The sequence below is a fragment of the Vicugna pacos genome, chromosome 3 (assembly GCF_048564905.1).
Source record: "Vicugna pacos chromosome 3, VicPac4, whole genome shotgun sequence".
NCBI classification, from domain to species: Eukaryota; Metazoa; Chordata; class Mammalia; order Artiodactyla; family Camelidae; genus Vicugna; species Vicugna pacos.
In genome coordinates this window covers 109,693,284-109,705,972 of record NC_132989.1, presented here as the reverse complement: position 1 = coordinate 109,705,972, position 12,689 = coordinate 109,693,284, and the positions used below count along the sequence as shown (strand labels likewise).

At 40.7% G+C, this 12,689-nt stretch overlaps 1 protein-coding gene across 1 annotated transcript in view; it reads left to right on the top strand.

Annotated features, from left to right (window-relative positions):
- Positions 1-3,360: 3,360 nt before the first annotated feature.
- The window catches only part of FBXL7 (F-box and leucine rich repeat protein 7), a 414,211-nt gene continuing 404,882 nt past the window's right edge, over positions 3,361-12,689 (top strand). Inside the window, exon 1 of the mRNA XM_072958834.1 lies at positions 3,361-3,541. The gene's annotated coding sequence lies outside the window, so the exon portion shown is untranslated. The remainder of the gene's footprint in view (positions 3,542-12,689) is intronic.

The window sequence follows — 12,689 nt, the reverse complement described above, 5'->3', positions numbered from 1 at the left end:
TTCCGAACTGGCTGGGAAGAATTTAAGGGAGGCTCAATTTCTTGCAATCCTGTGGGCAAGTCCTGAGTCAGAGAAATACTTCTTCTTGTTGTTATTTCAAACGTGCTTTTCCTCCAGGCTGTTATATTCTCAAGAAACATATGGCAAATATGTTATCTTTCACAAAGAACCGGTAAATCTAATTGTTTGCAATTTGTTTCCTTTTTTTTTATTTTCCTCCATTTTTATTCATTGTAAGAACATAATGTAATAACAATAAAAGAAGTTAAAACTGAGGGAAATTACCCAGAAATCTGCCTAGGAAAGCAGTTCTTTTATTTTCCAAGTTCCCTCCCAGGAATTATCTATATGCTGGCAAGACAGTTCTTTGCTACTTCCCAGAAAGATTTAGAGAAAGACAGAGCTCTGCTTCTAAAAAGTTATGAGACATTGGCCACATCACTTAAAATTTGGGGTATCAGTTTTCTCCTATTTAAAGTGAAAAAAATTGGACTAGTTGATTTTTAACAGATCTTTCTAGTTTTAAAGTTATTTGTACTTCTATCCTTGCAACAGAATGAGTCTTACTTTGAAGCGTCATGTTTGGAGAACTGGACATTTTTAAAGGCTGAGAGAATCATACTGGCAAGTGAAGATGGCAATTAGCACCACCACAAACAATAGACAGGACCAGAAACTGAAACTTGATAGTAAACTTCTGATAAACATACTTTAAAATAACTGCTTATTTTGTTCTAATTCTAGAATTTCCCAAACTTGTTTGCAAGGCCTAATGTTTTTCTAACTGCAGCTTAGCCTTTTGTCATGAGCTAAAGGTAAGTATGCCTTCAACAACAGGCCAGTGCAGGGACAACAGCTACTTTGGTCATTGGCCACAGAAATACTGTATTAATGTCATTAAAAATCAAAGAATGACGTTCTTCTTTCTACAATTTTGTGGTTGATTTGCTATGCAGTTTGGAATGGCACTTGCCTTCATCCGTTTTGGCTGCTTTAGCAAAAATATCATGGACTGGGTGGCTTAAATGACAAATATTTATTTCTCACAGTTCTGGAAGCTGGGATCAAGGTGCTGACGGATCCAGTGTCTGGTGAGCCTCTTCCTGGTGTGCAGACAGCCTTCTTCTGGTTGTATTCTCAGATGGTGGAGAGCACAGAGAGGAAGCCAGCTCTCCCCTGTCTCTTCTAATAAGGGCACTAATCCTGTTCATGAGGGTTCCATCCTCACAACCTAATTACCTCCCAAAGGCCCCACCTTTTAATTCCATCATACTGGGGTTAGCATTTCAGCAAATGAATTTGGGAGGGTACCCAAATATTGAGTTAATAACCAAGCTGGACCGAGGTAGCTGTTATCCCTCTACTGGCCTGATGTTGAAGGCACACTGACCTTTAGTCTGCTTTTGCTACTACTTGGAACAAAGACATTCTGGCAATAAGTATGGGATCTTATTTTAAAAAGATGAAAATAACAGTTGGTACAAATCTCCCAAGTGCTTTTTCAGGCCACTGAGTATTTCCTCTCCCCAGCAATTTGAAGGGAACACACACTTAAATAGATGGATCACAGACACATCCTAGGGCACAGCTTCCGTCAGTAAAGCTGGTCTTAAGCCTCATGTGCTGCAAGACTTTCTACACTGGAAACGAAAACATGGGAGACACCGAGCCAGGTTATTATCCTGTAATACTGACCATTTGTGAGTTACATTATATATGGGCATTATATATCAGAACCGGGTCTTCACTTGGCATGGTTCAGGATTAATGCAGATTACATCTCAGTTACCAAAGAATCGTGCAAAGCAAGGACACAGTTCCACATGCAGAGAGTTTAGATAACGTGGCGCCACACAAAGTGAGAGTTGCCTGTACTGCAATCCAGACACTTTATTGCGACCTGATGAACTTGCAGTATACACATAAGATTTACCAGCATTATCAGTCACTGTTCTGATCAGAGGTGTGAGGTCTGCAAACAGGACTAACGGCATGGTGAGGGTCATCTTAGTTTCACTACCAAGCCGCGTTTTCTCTCTTCACATATGAGCTTTGGCAATGTCTTGGATGTTATAATGCCCGTGATGCTTTTGGTGAAACACTTTGGGATTGTGTAAACTTGGTGATTATAATAAAATAAAGAAATGTATTATACTCCAAATGGCAAATAAACTAGAATTAAAATGCCAACTTGGAGCACTGTGTTGAGAAGCATTCTGAGGTCCAACGTGGATCCCATGGGAAAAAGCATATAACTGAGAAGCTATAGATTTTGTTGACCGTGGGGAATACACGCCACATATTTGCTATTCTTGTATGAGTCACATGATTATATTATTATGTATTGTAGTAATGGTAAATCAGCTTCTAACAGAAATGCTGTTTATAAAACACAGGTAGAGAGTTCTAGTGGGATTCAGAACACATCCATGTACCTTCAGATACAGCAAACTCTGTATCTCAGGCTGCAGAGACTGAGAAAAGTATCTTGTATGTATTGATGGTGGGTTGAGGATCAAATCCAACTGAATTCAGCCCAGGGACTCTTAAAGTAGTTGTAATATGGCAATGGCCATTCAAAATAGGTTCTATAACTTTTTTTTCTTTTACCTTAAATGTCACTATTTTATTTCAAATTTTTTGTAAACAAATAGAACGTTTAAGACTGAGGAGAACACTTATGTCCATGGAAATGACCTATTTACCCAGGTCGCAGTGCTAATAACGTTTATGCTCCACCTGAACACAATCTCCCAGACTCTACTCCGGCATCCCTTCCTGCATTACAAGGTCAGAAAACCCAGTTGGGCATCCCTTTGTTAACATACTTGCTTTCTGTTTTTGTATTGCCCTTCTTGGTAGCTATATACCTAAACATCATAGTCTGAGGCAAACTGAATCAACAAGCAAAATAAAATAAAACAGTACTTCTACTCTCCCACCACTTTCACCTGATTACTCTGTACTTTTTAATTTGTGCATCCTTGCTCAGCCCCTGAACTGTCTGAGAATAAACTTGAGTAAATTTGTTTTAAGTTTTACAATTTGTGTCTGCATTCACTTCATTCCATACAGTTTCCAATTTCCTGTTTCATAACTATTTGGGGGAAGTTATGGGAAGTTTGGCTCCAGTTCAGACTGAACGTCCACAGTTCAATGGCTCCGGCAGCACTGCCTGGGGGCGGGGCCTCTGCTGTGCCGCCTGCTCTGCGCTCCCATTGGCTGGCGGGGCTCGGAGGCCGCACGGCCTGGGGGCGGGGCCTCCGCTGACCCACTTGCGCTGAGCTTCCATTGGCTGGCAGGGGTCGAGCCCGCCTCCCCCACCGCTGCGGGAGCGCGCCTTCTGCCTGAGGGCTTGTCTCCCGCAGGCGCCTGACCCGGCCTGAGTGTCCTCACCGAGCCGGAGCTTCCACTCTGGGACAGTGTGGGGTCGAATCCACACTGACGGAAGCCTGGTCTCCTCAGGACCCACTGGAGCTTCGGCACCACAGGGGGTCAAGTCCCCTTGACCTGGTCTCCTCAAGACCTGACGGAAGGAAAGGTGAGGAGGAAGGAAGAGTGAAGGAATTGGGTAGACGCTTCCGGTGAGGGGCTGACGCTGCGGGGGTCGGTCCTCAGAGGCCCGGGGAGAGGAAGGGCTGGATGTGGGAACCCGCCGGGCCGACAGGGAGCTGCGCGCTTCTTGGCGTGTGGTGTCCGGTCTTCCCAGCGCCGCTCACTGCGGGGACCGTCCGTTCCTCGAGCAGGTTCCTGGCGCCTTTCCTGTGGGCTAACTGACCACGTTCCCCTCGGGTTATTTCTGGGCACTCCGTTCCATTCCCATGGCATGTGTGCCGGTTTTGGTACCAATCCCACACTTCTTTGGTGACTATACCCTCGTAATGTAGGTTGAAGTCAAGGAGGGAGAGGCCTCCAGCCTGTTATCTTTTGTTAGGGTGGCTTTGCTACTTGAGGTCCTTCGTGGCTCCACACAAATGTTAAGATTGTCTGTTCTCTTTCTGTGAAAAACGTCACTGCATGAATGCGTACACGCTCTGGGTGGAAGGGACAGTTTAACAATGTTTTTTCAGCCATGAGCTCAGGCTGTCGTACTATTTATTTGTGTCTGTTCAGCTTCTTTCATCAGTGTCTTACAGTTTTTAGCGTGCAGGTCTTTTCGCGTCCTTGGTTAAATTTTTACAATTTCGTGTTTATTCTATTTGTAGTTCATGGTAGTTATCTCCTTTCCAGTTATGAGTTTCTCATTTTTGTAGCATCCTGCTCCTTTTCTATTTAGAGTAGACCTGTCAATATTTCTTTTAGCATGGGTTTAGTGTTGCTAAACTCTTTCACTTTTTGCTTGTCTGTTAAGTTCTTTTATCTCTCCTTCTATTCTAAACGATAGCCTTGCTGGATAAAGTATCCTAGGCTGCATCTTTTTTTCATTCAGGATTTTGAATATATCTTGCCACTCCCTTCTGGCCTATAGTGTTTGTGTAGAGAAATCAGCTGAGAGCCTTATGGGGGTTCCCTTGTAACTCACTGTTTTTCTCTTGCTGCGTTTAGGATCATTTCTTTATCCTTGACTCTGGCCATCTTGATTATGATATGTCTTGGTGTGGTTCTGTTTGGGACCCTCTGAGCCTCCTATACTTGGATATCTGATTCCTTCTTTAGGTTTGGGAAGTTTTCAGTCATGATTTCTTCTAATACCTTTTCAATCCCCTTTGTTCTTTCTGCCCCTTCTGGAACCCTTATTATGTGTAGATTGGCACACTTTATATTATCCCATAAGTCCCTTATATTGTTTTCATTGTTTTTTATTTGTTTTTCTCTCAGCTATTCTTATTGGGTGCTTTCTGTTGTCCTGTCTTCTAGGTCACTTACTCGTTCCTCTGCATTATCTAGCCTGCTTTGTACAGCCTTTAGTTCAGCTGTCATCTCAGCAAATGAGTTTACCAATTCTGCTTGGCTCTTTATAGCTTCAGTTTCATTTTGACATATTTTATATCTCTAAACACTATCTCTTTTAGTTCGTTCAGCACTTCGATCCCTCCTTTTTTGAAATCTTGATCTAGTAGGCCATCAATGTCTATTTCCCTGATTGTACTTTCAGGGGATTTCTCTTGATCTTTTAATTGGGAGTGGTTCCTCTGCTTCCTATTGCTCATATCTCTCTGGCACTGTGGCTGGTGGGTGGGCGGGTCACTCCTCCTCCTGATGCCACAGTCAGATGCTGCGCTCAGGAGAGGCAGGTGGGCGGATCACGCCCCCTCCAAGCACTGTGGTCAGGAGTTGTGTTCCTGCCAGGAAGGCGGGGGGTGGCGCCTGCCCTCTCCTGGCACCAGTCGCTCCGCTGCTCTGTGCAGCTGCCCACTCCACCTCTGGTTGGCACTCCATAGGCTGGCTCTGGGAAGACCGCAGAACGGCCCCACCCCTGGTCGGTGCCAAATCTCAGCTCCTTGTTTGTCTTGGTGGCATGAGTTCTCTGAGGTGCCAGGGCAGAAAGATCCTATCTGCCTCAGGCTATAAACAAGTCTCAGTCCTGCCTAGGAGGTTGCAGAGCTCCCGGGTACAGATTCAGGTCTTGGCCCCGCCCCTAGCCCAGGCGCTGTGCACAGGAGGAGATGGGACTGTGGCTGGGCCACGCCACTCTTCCCCTGGGAAGCACTAGTAGTGGCGCCAAGGGTCTGAGGAGACAAATGCTATGGTGCCCCTCCCTCCAGGGCACACCAGCCATGTTGCTTTGCTTTTTTCTGTAATTTATGGGGGACCGAGGTTGTTCTGCTCCATATCCCCTCCCATCCACGGGGCACAGCACCCTGCAGTCCCCCAGGGCTGCCTCAGTGCAGCCACCCCAGTCCTCCGCCTGGCTCGGGCAGCCTGTCCAGGCCCCCAGCTGCTGGCTCGCATCTTGAGCTGAGTGTCACAGGGACCTTTTGTGCTGGTTTAACTTAGTTCTGTCAGTCAAGGGGTGTTCAGGGCAGATCTGAGCCTCGGAGGCTCCCCCTCCATCCCGTTGGCCTCTCCGTTGAGGGGGGAGGTTCAGTGAAGGAGCGCTAGTCCTCCTTTGCTGCTCCCTCCCCACGGGACTGGTCCTGCACTGTTTTGTTTTTTCTTCTTTCTTTTTCCCTTTTCTCCTACCAGATTTTTGGTGTCTTTGTCTTTTGAAGAGGGTGATGTTCTGTCGAAGTTCGTCAGGTGCTCTGGTTGGCTGAGTAGGTCTGTAGATGTTAGTTTTGGTATATTTGTGGGAGAGGGTGAGCTACGAGTGTCCTACTCCGCCATCTTGCGTCTCTCCTCTCTATGATCTTTTTCTCACAAGATGTGTTGGCAAGACCAGTGTGCACTTTCCTCAGATGCATCAGGAAACTGACATTAGTCACCTTGACTGATAGCTGATATCAGCTGCAAACGCAATGGAGAGTTTGCATTTAGGATCACCGCATGCTGACAGTGCTCCACCTCAAGCATGTCCAGGGCATCTTTTCTCCTCCAGGAGCTTAGTCATCTTTTCTTTGGGGCATCATTGCTTCTCTGACACTACAAGGACCTGCTTGGCCAGCTGGCTCATACACATAGCCAAAGTAGAGGTAAAGTCCTTGAGGGAAATTCCTCAACCAGCAGAGGACTGGGCCAGCAGATAAATAGATGTAATGAGAAAACAATTATTTTGAGTTACTGCCTGGGCATTTTACAGAGTGACAAGCTGCTCACACCCAGTGTCTGGACATTTAGATAAGGACCTGAGCTTAGGATCCCCACCCCAAGTTCCTGCGTTGATTTCCTAAGACACCTTTTAAAATAACACTTAGAGTGGAGACTGAGAGTGAAAAGTTAGTAACCTCCACATCAGCCAACTGAGAAGTAGTGGGTGCTTGCCTACCAGCCTGCCTGTATCTCCTACTCCCTCATGATCTGAGACAGAGGACGAGCCTTCCCCCAACTCATTGCCCCGTTCCTGGGATCTGTAAGTAATAAATCTTGTGACTTGATGTCTTTTGTGTGAGTGTACTGAAACTGTGCCTTCAATCAAAATGACCCTAGGGTTTTCACTTCATCAAAGTGGGAGCACAGATGTTGAGGGAGTTATTGGCCAACCCCAGGTGGGTGGCTTGTGCCTCTTCATTCAGCAGGTCATAATCCACATATGCTTAATTTAATACACCAGCTATGGGCCCCCAACACAATGGACATGTCTCCCTTCCTTCAGGTGGGCAATTCTCGGATGCATTTTATGCATATATCTTAAATTATCAGTGGAATCAAACCCCAGTTGCCTACAATGATCAATTTGATAATGTATTTTTTTTTGTCAAGTTTTCTTCCTTCCCTGTGTCTGTCTCCTCTCTTCTTCACTCATGATTCCTAGGATTTCCTTCCAAATAAAATACCTGCACACAAGTCCTTGTCTCAGGTTCTGCTTTAGAGGACCTAAGGATAAGAGTGCTCTCTGAAATGGCAAGGACCATACAATTAATGTTGCTGACAGTTGTATGACAAATGGACAGTCTTTGGCCAGACTTTCCTAAAAACATTCTAGATTTCATGGATGGAAACAGTAGAAGATTCTACTAAGAAGGAAGAGATTCATAGCTTGGGTTAAAATGGCACACCAACTGCCTGCCAGTGCCTACTTGCCATTCCCACCTCAAACTAGAAATGGTGCAAAACGATTCTTTATAACAATGCTAGAAAACAAGAAAATGCCATCAAAGGATCAACATTTTTGGAGGAATCCTTGATTAACAGAAGGCAGACAAATTTGTTGGCTCAATAGCCAATGGCACATGCAGAGAGGTAGGGGCACTTTCACAGAAGCTCTAAGCCCAGAGGAAATGAGTACAGGAAGCAGAAAGGGGAGCTATGGCAATTGCCTGGGTTTTGGTAAACCATAGGCACTGCTGAGAAGGTTGGTGCTTCTCTAATTGCTAACTTACATCTAGTGGTGTGTAGACACGACAGAACTCTTTCTTCCTAAGCTAAAGCAGTGAGTATCCAGAGAATCAGAGCAGTGCCCAATATGTCCAAGGATACCTGTGACAGATAGACAATAAGGTACTGGCATCCCTAGCAGAATGAGAACCTGCTCCTTCCATAACAAATGCCAGCAGCAGTGCACAGCATACCCACAGATAGGAGCACAGACAATCTCAAGCAGAAAGGACATAACCAAGAATTATCAAGTATTTCAGTATATCAGTATGATGAGTCACCAAATTCAGAGAAAAACTAACACTCAAGGAAGCAGAATTATTAGCAAACAGAAGAGGACATGAAAGAAATATAATCATATGATAATTTAGCATCTGATAAGAGTGCTATTCAATTTAGGTGATAGGTGGAATACTCAATAAACAGAAAAACATTATTTGACTTGCCTCATATTTACAACAAAAATAGATTTCATGTGAAATAATAATATTAGGAGAAAACATGGCTAAATATTTTTCCAGTTTGGGCATGAGAGAGACCTTTCTAAGAATGACAAAAATCCTAGAAACAATGAAGAAAAGTATTAAATAATTGTATTCCAATAAAATTAAAAACAAAGTGAAAAAGTGGAAAAATCTGCAACTCATCTGGCAGAAAAAGAGCTAATCACTTTACAATATAAAGAGTTCTTACAAATCAATGAGAAATTACTAATAATCCAACAGACAAATAAGCAAAGACTATGTACTGGCAATTAATAGAAAAAATCCGAATAACTTATAAACCTATGAAAAGATCATCCATAAAATTTACAACTCTCATTTGTAATTGCAGAAAAGCAAAATAAACAATGACACCTTTCCTAACAACTAAATTTATAAAGATCAGAAAATTTATAATATATGGATTTCTTAAGCTACAAGGAAATAGGCAAATTCTTAGTGCAATCTCTTTTGAGGACAATTTGGTAATGTTTGTCAACATTAGATGTATATACATTTAGACTTGGCAAATCTATTTCTAAGAATTCATTCTACAACTTATATTCACATGTTGATTGTAAAAATAGACATGCAGAAATATTTACTACAGCATTGTTTTAATGGCAAAAAACACTGAACAGTCTAATTGTTTATCAATAGAATTAGTAAATAAATGATTCATGCTGATTCATATGGTGAACTATGAGAATGTATTTTTTAAAAAGATAATTCTGTGTGGATATGGAATTTTATGTAAAATAACAAAAAGAAACAACAAAAATAGGCATAATTCAGAAGTATATATATTATGTCAATTTTTTCTTTAAAAATTTCTATATACCCACATTCAAATACATGCTTATATATGCATAGAAAATTTCTGGAACTATATACCCACAAAAAAGAAACTGTTTTTTTTTAATTAAATTTTTTTTTTATTTTTAAGAAACTATTGATAGGATCAGAGGCCTCTGCTAATCTTAGCTAAGAGGAAGACTTAATTTTCATTATTTGCTCATTGAAGCCTTTTTGGCTTTTGCTCTTACCATGAGCATAAATTACTTTTTCAATAAATTTTTAAAAAATAAAGTATCATTGTTAACCTGAGAAAGATAGGATAGGATAAATCAGGAGCAGTTTGCAATGTAAAATCTGTTAGTGATTTTGGAAATGAAAAAATATGGTCATTGAAGTGAAAAAAAAAAAAACTAAAAAGATAGAGGAGACTAAATGTATGGATTAGTTAATAAAGACTGAATTCAGAAGCTAAAACCTTAAGATGTGAATGTTCACAGAATATAATGTTAAATAGCACAGAAATAGAAGAAATAAAAGAAAAAATTAAGAGACCTGGAAAATAGATCCAGAAATTCCATTATCTGTCTAAAAGAAATTCTGGTTTAATAAAAGAATAGATGCAAATGGAAAGGAAAAATTACTCAATTTCATAGAAGAATATTTTCCATGAGTTTTCAGATGAAAGAACCATTTGAATGCCTAACAGTTTGAAGGAAATAACAGCCACACCTAGACACAATATAGTGGAATTTGAAAACCCAAAATAATAGGGGGAAAAATTAAAAGCTTCCAAAAAGGATGAAGATATTTAACCTCTGAAGGGACTGTAATTAATTCACAGAAAGGTTTCAGAATACCCAGAAAACTTCAGCATGACACTTCTGGTGTTCACTCAATAAACATGTGTCAAAAACATAATGTAGAGGGTCAAAACAACAACAGAAACAAAAATACCTTCAAACTAGTCTAGATTTCCCATAAGCCCTTGTTTTTCCCACAAAGATGATCATTCCTGAACCTCTTTAGACTAAATAGTTGCCAACTCATGGCAAATTCAAATTTTGCTTTCTGGAACTTTCCGAAAATTTTTTTGTTTATTTGAATATTTTCAATCCAAGATTGGTTGAATCCATAGATGTGGAATCCACAGATATGGATGATCGACTGACTGTGTATAGATATCCCTGTCCTGGACATTTCATATGAATGAAGTCATGTATATGTGGTCTTTTGTGATTGGCATCTTTCACTTGGCATAATGTGTTCAAGGTCTTTCCATGTTGTAGCATGTGTCAGTACTTCATTCTTTATTATAGCCCAATAATATTCCAGTGTGTGGATATAACATATTTTATCTATTTGTCAGTTGATGAGATTTAGATTGTCTCCATCTTTTGGCTGCTATGAATAATGCTGCTATAAGTATTTGTGTCCAAGTTTTCATGTGGGCGTATATCATCATTTCTCTTGGATATATACCCAGGAGGGGGATTGCTGGGTCATATATATTTAATCTTTTGAGCAACTGCCAGACATTTTCCTAAGGTGGTGGCACCATTTTATGTTCCCACCAACAGTGTATGAGTGTTCTGATTTTCTCCACATCATTGCTAATAACTTGCTATTGTCTGCCTTTTTTATTCTTGCCACCCTAGAAGATGTGAAGTTGTATTTCATCATGATTTTGATTTGCATTTTCTTGATGACTAAAGGCATCAAGCATGTTATGTAGTTATTAGTCATTTGTTTATTTTCCTTGGAGAAATGTCTATTCAGACCTTTTGCCTATTTTTTATAATTTGGATTTTTTTCATTATTAAGTTATAAGAGTTCTTTACATATTCTGGATACAAATCTCTTATCAGAGATATGATTTACAAATAATTTCTTTCATTCTGTGGATTATTGTTTCACTTTCTGATGATGTCCTTGGAAACACAAAAGTTTTATCATTTTTGTGAAGTCCAGTTTACCTCTTTTTTTCTTTTGTTGCTTGTGCTTTTGGTAGCATATCCAAGAATCCTTCAAGAATCCAAGAATGGTCAAATGCAACATCATGAAGATTTACCCCTGTTACTCCTAAGAGATTTATAGTTTTATTTCTTGCATGTAAATCTTTTATACATTTTGAGTAAATTTTTGATTATGGTATGAGGTAAGGGTCCAACTTTACTCTTCTGTGTGTGACTATTCAGTTGATCCAGTGCCATTTGTTGAAAAGACTACTCTTTCCCAATTGGATGGTCTTGGCATCCTTGCTGAAAATCAGTTGCTTGTAGATAGGTGGGCTCATTTCTGAAATCTCAGTTCTATTCCATTAATCTACAGAATAGATTATGTCTATTTTTGTGCAAGTACCATATCATCTTCACTGCTATTGCTTTATTATAAGCTTTGAAATTGGAAAGTGTGAGTCCACCTCCTTTGCTCTTCTTTTTTTAAGATTGTTTTATGTATCTCATTTTGAAAAAATGGTTGTTCTTTGCTTAAAACCAAAGCACTGGAAAGAAGTAACTCTGTGATGAGAATTTCTGTGTGATACAAGCTCCTACATGCAGATGTGTCAAGGCAAGTTCACGCACGTGCGTGCGTATGTGTGTGTGTGTGATAACATAATCATCAAGTGACCTCTCACCACTTTTGCTATATACTGTTGATCAGAAGCAAGTAACAGGTCCCTCCCACACTCCAGGGGATCAGGTTATTCCGAGCATGAACAGAGAACTGTTCCGGGGTCTGTCTGCCACAACATCAGTGCATTTTTTTTTTCCGTCTATCTAAATGTAAACAGCAACAACTTACCCTTTGCCAAATTATCTCTAAATTTAAAACTTTGATGATTTCAGTAGATATCTGGTAACACTAATTAAAATCAGGTGGGTAGTAAGTGTAGCCCAAACATTTCATTCTGACAAAGCACTTGCAAGCACAAACATAAATATGTGTGCACAGAGACATGTGCACAAACACAAGCCAAATTCCATCACCAGTACTATGAATCATCATGGCCCAAATAGTTTAGCAAACAGAGCTCTTCTTTATGCTGAAAAAGTGTATTGAAGGGCAAAAGTCATCTGGATAATTTATTCCAACATTTTCCCAAATCCTCCACCAGTTGTCCCACTTTTCCAATTATAATTCTTTTTGCCAAAATGTTTAACTATCCGGGTCAACTGCACATTTCGCCTTGTCTTATAAAACTAACCTTTATTTGCCATTGTTGATGTCACACTTGAGTCCCATATGTGGGCTGCCCAAGCATGCAGTGCAGAATTTTTAACCTTCCATTAAAAATGTAACAGAAAATAGTTTTCGTGGCAAGTATTGCAGCTCTAAATGTCTTGCACCCTCTTTTCTGTCGGTTGGAGTGTTTTACACTTCTTCTCTTTACTAAAATAGCAGAAACATCTGCATCTCCGCCCTCAATCACTACAACACTTTATGAGTCCCAGATTTACAAATAGTATCAGTTACATGCAGTAAACCTTGTTCTTG